We start from the raw sequence: 9192 nt of genomic DNA on the forward strand, positions 1-9192 counted from the left end.
GAATGGATTTCATTTGGAAAATTGTGCATCATTTTCAATGATCCAAAATTTCTTCCAATCCCTAAAATCCATCTTTTAATATGGATATTGTTCCAAAGAGAGTATATGAATATTAAACACAGAAAACTATGATGTCTGAAGAACTGAATTTTGAGGTGACTCAAAAGACAATGGAGAAATGTGGGCATGGTTGAAAGTAGTCATCAGCAAAGGTGACTTCAACATAAGAATAAATCAATATATATTTGTAAAATTCCTACTATGTGCTAGGCATTGTAGTAGGTGCTGGATACAAAGATAATAAGTCAATCTCTACTTATAAAGAGGTACAAATATAATAAATAGGGCAATCTCAACTTACAAAGAGCTTATATCCTAATGGAGGGGACAAGGACATACACAAGTATGCCACTTCCTTAGAGGGTAATAAGAACGACTTGGATCTGAATAGATTTTTAATATTTAGAGGCCCTTTGTTTTTTGTTATATTTTTTTTTGCACAGGGGGAGGGGGAGTTGCTTATCTCCTAAGGCTGGAAATATGACTCGGTTTGGGTCTGGGGTGAGACTAAAAGCAGAACCCTTGGAAAAATGATAGAGAATACAAGGAGAAGAAGGAAGTGAAAGAATCTTCTTCCCTCCTCCTGCCCCAACTTAATCACATATATACCTGTACAGAAGTAGCAGAGTGGCCTTGGGAGAAGTAAGAGCTATAGCCACACTTCCCTGTCTAATCTGTGAGGGTGGAGAGGAGAAAGCAGCAAAATATAAAACTGTTTTGTTTTGTTGAGTTTTAACTTGTTTTACCATGGAAGTTTGCTCAGGTGACTAGAGGGCTTAGGGGGAAAAAACAAAAAGGAACTGGTGATCCTTATCCTTTGCCTTTCCTTACTTCCTCTAGATACCAATGACACCTATTTCAAAGTCTGTCCTTTAACTCTGTTAGGACTGCATTGGACTGGCCTAATATTATTTCTTATAAACACCTTCAGTTGGCCATGACCTTTACATTTTCTTGTGTCCCTTTGTTTAAAATACGAAGGCAAGGAACAGCTCTCAGAGTAGTACAGAGAAGAGTAATCTTTCCTGGTCCAGGACTAAATCTCAACCCTTCAGCCTATTGTTAGAAAGTGTTCTCTCTATATAAATAAGGGCATAATCATAAGCTATTCATATGTTTATAACCAAACTTCTACGGGTGGGATTACTGCAATTTAGTCATTAGAATAAATTGTTTCAGTCATGTCTGACTCTGTGACCCTGTTTGGAGTTTTCTTGGCAGATGTACTGGATTGGTTTGCCATTTCCTTTTCCAGCTCATTTTACAAATGAGGAAACTGAGGCAAACAGGGTTAAGTGACTTGCCCAGGGTCACATAGCTAACACTTTCTGTTAAATAAGGATAAACAATAAATATACAAAAAAATACAAGAATATAAAAATTAGTTATACACTAAGTATTTTTGGACTGATAGTATTGTTCATTGGGAATTAGCATGTAAGTTTAATTTAATAATAGTTTGATATTTTAGGGGTAAAGAAAAAAAGGATTGAAGAAAGGATAATTATTTGAGACACATGGGAGAGGAGAGAGTGCTTTCCAGACATAGGGGAAGGCCAGTGACAATGGGATAAGGATTGTTGTCTCTGAGGAACAGAGAAGGCCAGTTGGGCTAGAGAGGACATAGTTTGTTTTGGGGTTAGGTTGTAAGGAGCTTTAAAATTTTTTATCCTATAAGACCTAGGGAGATTAAAGAAAACCATTTTAGCATCAGAGTAGAGGATAACCTGGGTGAGGAAAGGCTTGAGATAAACACCGATTATGAAGCTGTTACAATCATTTAGGGTGAAGAAGTGGTGAGAGTTCATAATAATGTCATAGTAAGGTGGGTAGAAAGAAGGGATTGGGTTGGAAAGATGTTATGCAGGTACAAACATCAATTTTTGGCTACTGAATCGATGTCTTGTAAGGGAGGGTCAGGAGGAAGATGCTAAGCTTGCAAATCTAGAATAGTGATAACTTCAACAGAAGTAGGGAACTTTGGTAAAGCAGAATGTAGGAGGGTGAGATATAATTATTTCTATTTAGATATGTTGAGCTTAAGCTGTCTCCAATACAACTGATGTGAAATGCCCAATAGGCAACTGGAGCAAACCTCCGGAGTAATACTGGGGCTGAATTATTGGTATCAAGGTGATAATTAAATCTGTGGGGATGATAAGGTCATCAATGAAGTATAGAGAGGGAAGAGAAAAGAGCCTTGGACAGAAGCTTGGGGAATATGCACAGTGAGAGGCAAATATTCAGCAAAGGAAAATTAAGTGCAGATAGACAAGTAGGAGGAGATCAAGTAGAATGTAGTGTTAGAAAAAAAAAAAGAAAGTAGTGTCAGGAGAACCCAGAGATTATCCAGGAAAAGATAGGTCAAGAAAGATCAAAACTGAGAATAGACCCTCAGAATGGGAAATGATAGATCCTTGGTAACTTTGGATCAAATTCTAGATGAATAATAAGATAAGAAAGCAGTTTACCAAGGGTTAAAGAATGAAAAGAAAGAAAGTAGAAGCCATAGTGATGGCAGGGTGCAGTTAAGGCTTCTTAATAATAGTTAACTCTTGGGAATATCTGAAAGCAGCAGGGAAAGAACCAGTAGATAAGGAGAGGTTGAAGCTCAGAAATGACGAAGTTGCCCAAGGTTATATTGTGCTGGAGAAAATGGGAGGGTATGAGATCAAGGTCACATGTAGGGAAATAGCCTTAAAGGAGAAGGTCCATGTAAGTGTCAGAAGCCAACAGAAATGAAAGAGAGAAAGGAAGATGATATTGAAGAGGTTACCCACAAAAAGGGTTAGGGTTGCTCTGGAGACCCCAAAATACCAACATGCTGGGTCCTGCTGAACGAATTTGACTCAAGACTTCTCTCAGCTAAAGAAAAGTAAAGTTTATTAAAAGTTCACTTGAATTAGACACAGAGTAACCCTATGCTAGGTCATTCTATGGCTTTCTCACACAGGTGGAGACAAGATGGTGTCTTATATATAGAAGGTTGTGGGAGGAATCTAGGGGTGGTCTAGAGGAGGAGTTTAGGGAGGGTCATTGAGGGATTAAGGGTGGGAACTTGCTGGAGGCTACCTGGAGACTACAGACAATGGTGGGCTAGGCCAGTTCAAGGGTAGATTGATATTTTCATAGGTTCAAGAGTGGGAAGTCTAGTAAGAGAGGTTTGGGCCCAGCCATAATGTAAGGCTTATGGCCTCATGCAAAAGCCTCCTCCAATAGGACGATTTAATCAGAGTTCAAGGAGGGTTCCCAGAGCCTATACCTCAAAGATTCAAGGAGAGCTCAAGGGGGGTCCCAGAGACAATACCTCAATATGAAGGACTTTTGAGATGTTTTTAAAAACAATGAAGAAAGCTATTCAAAAGCCATGATATCTTCATTAAGAAAAAGGCATAGTGGGGTGGAGTCAAGATGGCAGAGTAGAAGCAGGACCTCCCTGCTGCTCCTGCTTCCAACTTACCCAATCCATGTAAAAAGGGGACTCTGAACAAACTTTGGAGCTGCAGAACCCACAAAATGACACAGAGAAGCTAACCTCCTGCTGAGGACAGCCTGGGAATCTGCCAGTGCAGTGCTCTGGGAGCCGAGTCCAGCCCCACACCAAGGCTTTAGCCCCAAGGCTGGCCTGATCAGCTCCCAACTGGAGTGACTCCAGATCAGCAGAAGCTGTGGCCATTTCCAGATTTATCAACACATAGATGTGAAGGACAAAGTGAGAGGTCAGTGCAGCCTGGACTTTGGAACCCAGTAAGTAAGAGTTCATGGCTTTTGCCCCTGGGGAAAGAAGCTGCTGAGACCCCAGCACAGCCAGCCAGCTCCATGTGGCAGTTTCACCTCCTGGTCTGCAGATATAGATATATATGTCTATATATGAGGGTATATGGGCATATGAATACATATGTGAATGTGTGTATGTATGTTTACAGGTATACTTAGATAGAGGGCACAGGACCAATTTGACAGGAAGGGATGATACTTAAAGGGTGAAATTAAGAGGTGAGAGAGGAATATAATGAGAAGAGATGGGGAAAGACAGAATGGGATAAACTATCTCATATAGAAGAGGCAAGGGAAAATGGTTACAATGGAGGGGAAGAACAGGAAGGCAAAAGGGAATGAGTCAACCTTATTCCCATTGCATTTGGCTTGAGGAGGGAATGAAATACACACTAAATAGGGTATCTCACCCTCCAGGAGAGTAGAGGGGGAAAGGGGATGAGAGTGGGGATGATGGAAGGGATAGCAGGCTGGGGGGAGGGAAGTTGGAAGCACCCACTTTTGAAAAGGGACGGGATCAAAGTAGAGAATAGATCAAGTGGGAGGTGGGATAGGAGGGAGGGAAATATAGTCAGTCTTTTACAATATATCTACTATATTATTGTTTTGCATTAGCCACACATGTACAACCTATACTGAACTGCTTATCTTCCCAGTAAGGGTGGATGACAAGGTAGGAAAGGAATGAATCTGGAATTCAAAGTTTTAAGATCAAATATTCAAATTATATATATATATATGCATATATATACATATATGTATATATACTATTATTAATACTATCTTACATGTAATTGGGAAATAAGATATACAGGCACTGGGCTATAGGGATCCACTGGAAAAGTCGAAAGGTGTATGGGAGAAAATATGGGAGAGAGCAGATTGGAGGAGGGGATATCATGTGGGACTGCTATTTTGGGGCGGTGGGTAGGGGAAAAATGGGGAGAAAATTTGTAACTCAAAATCTGGCAGAAATGAATGATGTAAATCAGAAGTTAATAAAGCATTAAAAAAAAAAAAGAAAATGAAAAGGCATAGTGTCCAACCTAAAGAGGAAGTAGAAGGAGATATGGTAGACTTGAGAAGAAAAGAGATTATTTAAAATAATTTCTTTGGGGAGGAAAATAGGATGTCAATTGTAGAGGAATAAAAGAGTGTCTTGATGAGTGAGGGCCATCCATCTGTCAGCTCTGAGCATATTCTCTGGCTATCTCCCATGCCTGGAATATTTTCCCTTTTCTATACTGAGTATTTATTTCTCTGGCTTCCTTTCAATCCCAACCAAAATCCCACCTTCCAATGAAAGTCTTCTCTAATACCTCCTAATTCCAGTGCTTTCCCTTCTTTAATTATTTTCCATTTCTCCTGTATATGTCTTGCTTTGCATATGCTTCTTTGCATGTTGATCCCCCCCCCCCCGCCCCTACATTACATTGCGATCTCTCTGAGGGCAAGGAAAGTATTTTGCCTCTTTTTATATCCCCAACACTTAGCATAGTTCCTGACATGTAGTAAAATGACTTTAAAAAAGTTATATATTTATTTATTATTGATTTACTGCTAAATATTTATCATCATTCTTTTGGGGAGAAAACAAATTGTAATCTATGCTTTGTCTTGAAATAGTGATGTTGATAAGATTACGTGGCCCTGTTGAAAGATAGAAGGAAGAATTCAGAGCATGCAAGGTCCTTGTTGTAATTGAGTGGACTAAAGTCCAGAAGTCTAAGCTAAACTACTTGAACCCATCCAAACAGTGGAATAGAGGAGTTTTCCTTAAGCAACTTATCATATTAGTTAAATGAAAACAGGGAAGAATGTTGTTTGTTTTGTAACTCTAAATAGAGTACCAATTGTAAACAAGTTTTAAATATATCTATGCTGTTTGGTTTTCCTTTTCATAGTCAAGTATTTAGTCATCTGACAGGCCACTGATAGTTACTGGATATTTTATTGGACAAATACACCTGGTCAATTTGTTAGTGAATTCAAAGACACTTACACTTTCCAACAATGCCCTGATGGGATCTTTAAGATAAAATTCCTAGAAGAAATTTCCAACATATAACTAAGCAAGTGTTATGATGACTTCCCACAATCCCTCTTCTTCCTTCCTGTGTCCTCCTCCTCTTCTTTTTCCTTCTCTACTTCCTTTTTTTCTTCTGTTTCTGTTCTTTTTCCTCCTCCTTTTCCTATTCTTTCTACTTTTCTTCTTTCTTTTTCTTTCTCTTTTATTCTCTAAGCCCAGAAAAGACCGAAGGAGAAAGACTACAAAAGAGATTTCCTCACATCTGTTCCTAAAAGCATTGTTAAAATGTTTCCAGTAGAGAGGACGCAACAGTAATGCTGGAGATGAGTGTTGCCAAGGAAAGAATTACATGAAAACCCAGTAATAAATTTTAGTTTAGTGGCTTGTAGAAAACATAAAGTGAAAATGGATATAATTGAAAGAATTGGCTTCAATATGGTTTCCCTAATTCACATTGTTAGCCTAGAAAAATTCATTCCAAATTAGATCTATGTGACTTTATTGACAGGTTTTGAAACCTGATTAGCCAATGTTAAAAGTTTGTGGTAGCCTGGAAACTTTTTAATAGAAAAAAAAGGATAAGAAATCGATCCACTTTTAAACTCTGCTTGTGGTGTACTATTTAGAGAAACTATCCAAATTCATCCTAAACTTATCTTAGCTGGTACAGGTTTACTAACTGTACTACCAACTAATATTCTAAAAGCACCTGTATATTTCTAATTAGAGACAATGAGTATTTGTAACCCATTTAAATTCAATTATTTTATCTGCGATTATAACATTATTTGTTAATTATTCTCATTGTTAATTTATGATATTTTAGTTCCAATAACAGAAAGATTTTGTGAATGAAGTTCTATTTTGTTAAGTCAAATATAGGAGAATAGATAAGCTAGTACTAGTCTTAGAATCAGGAGGACTTCAGTTTAAAATTTTCCTCAGATACTTACTAGTTGTGCTACTCTAGATAAGTCATTTGATCTCTTTATGCCTCCATTTCCTCATCTGAAAAATGGGGAGTTGGATTCAATTATCTTCAATGTCTCTTTTTACTCTAAAGTTATGAGCCAATGAAGAGTTTTTTTTTTAAATCATACCATTATGTTTATCCACATGATAACCTCCTCTAGTACCCCCAAATTTTCACCTTTTTCCATAAGTCTGGGACTGGGGGTATTTTTATGTAGACTTCATGAAAATGACCTGCAAATTGATAGAGAACTTATTTTATCCAAAAACATAGTCCAGTCATGAAATGATATTAGGAGACAAGAGAGGGGGAAGCTTGAGACCTATAGTAATACACAAAAAGTACTTTAAAACCAGAGAAAGGGTCTAATCAAGTTGTGTAGATCTATGGAGGATTTATGGGACATGAGCAAAAAAGTATTACAGAGATAAAGGAAATGTAATCTGAACCCAGGAAGGTAGTACATATATCCATATATATTATCACAGATACTTTGTAGTACTGAGGTCAGCACTTAGAAATAGAAATTATAAAATTGTGAATTTTTAATTTAGTCTTGATGCTGATCCTAAAATTTATTAGAGCCCTTTTTGTGCCCCAAACATGCCCCAAATCCTAAGCATTATGGTCCTATTAATTTTCTTTCAAATATTTCATATTGGAAGTATAAATTTATCTTTCAAGAGTTAGATTCATTAAATTATCAAAATTGCTTTTATTTCATAATGCTTGCATTTTCATTGATTTAAATAACAATCATTTTCAAATAAATTATGACACCTCTTTTAAAAAGTTAAGGAAAAAATCTTAAAACAGTTGCAACTAAGATTATATATAATTCTTCATTCCTATAATTTATCATTTCTTAACAGAAGAGTAGGAACTAGGCAGCGCAATTGGGGTTAAGTGACTTGCCCAAAGTCACATGGCTAGTAAGTGTTAAGTGTCTGAGGCTATATTTGAACTCAGGTCCTCCTGACTCCAGGAGTTGTGCTCTATTCACTGAACCCCTAGCTTCCCCAGGAAATCTATGTTTAATGTCATTTATCTATAACCAGCAATGAACATTGTATTTGAACTGAACTCCTTGTCTTTTAACATTGTCAACATTTACATTATTGTATTTTGGATTTTTTATTTATTCTAATTTATCCAGCCTTACAATGTTTCTTGAACTTTTTTCATAGTTGTTGTTTATGGCAAATTAATTTTCCATTATATTAATGTGCTGCTTTTTCAGTCACATCCAAATTAAAGGTATTAAGGAAAGGTATTATGTTTTATATTGTTTTGTTTTGCTGCTATTAATAATACTGGTAGATATTGTTTGGTCTATGTGGAACCTTTCATTGAATCCCTTTTGGGAGAAACAAATGACTCAGATTATTGGATAAAAAGTTGTGAATAGCTTTTTCCTGAAAGCAGATAAGATGGCAGAAGTAGAGCAGAAGAAGAAGAAATGAAATTTCTGGAAGTTTACCTACCACCACATGGACCTGGATCAGCTGTTGGACATATCATATGAAATCAGCTTATGGAGTTTTACAGTGCTATGGGGACTCAACCAGGGTCTGCAAGGCAAACACCATTTCCTACTGATGTGCCTAAGGAAGGTCAAAATAGTGAAGACACATCTTTGAGACAAGATCATCCTGCCAGAGATGGTGGGAAGTATAGTCTGTATCTATAATGTCAAGACCTTCAATCATATAGAAATTAAGGTTGAGATGATTGGACACTACCTTGGTGAATTCTCTATCACATACAAGGCTGTGAAATATGGTCAGCCAGGAATTCCTCTCCTGTAACCCAGATCCTAACAATAAAAACAAGATTCTTAGTAAAAAAAAATCATGAATAGTTTATAACTTTTCTTACACAGTTCCAAATTGTTTTTCAGAATGGTTAAACCAAATCAGAGTTCTTCCTAATAATAAATTAAAGTATCTATTTTCCCAAAATACCAACACATACGAATTTTATCTTTGACTCTGACAACTTGATGTTTGTGATTTATCAGTATTATTTTAATTTTCTTTTTCCCCTTAGTGATGTGGACATTTTTTCAATTGTTGATAAGTTATATTTTCTCTTCTGAAAGCCTTTTCATACCTCTGATTGTTTTCCATTTGGGGAATGATCCTTAGTATGGTGAAGTTGAGTCATTTGCCTAAATCTGTTAAATGTTTGGCTTTGTTGGTTATATTCAATGTAAACCTTTCCCCCCACCCCTCCAAAAACTCATGTTTCTTCTTACTCTGGCTGCGTGGATTTTGTTCATGCAATTGTTTATTTTGTATTTTATACAAAAAAAGCATTGTTTATTTTGTATTTTATAATGATTTGTATGGAT

At 36.8% G+C, this 9192-nt stretch overlaps 1 pseudogene; it reads left to right on the forward strand.

Moving 5' to 3' along the window:
• The first annotated feature begins 8269 nt into the window (after positions 1 to 8269).
• On the forward strand, positions 8270 to 8647 carry LOC138168331 (small ribosomal subunit protein uS19 pseudogene; annotated as a pseudogene).
• The last annotated feature ends 545 nt before the right edge of the window (positions 8648 to 9192 follow it).

The sequence above is a fragment of the Petaurus breviceps genome, unplaced genomic scaffold (genome assembly GCF_028583685.1).
Source record: "Petaurus breviceps papuanus isolate PSGF00001 unplaced genomic scaffold, PetGlider_PUasm1.0 37, whole genome shotgun sequence".
NCBI lineage: Eukaryota > Metazoa > Chordata > Mammalia > Diprotodontia > Petauridae > Petaurus > Petaurus breviceps.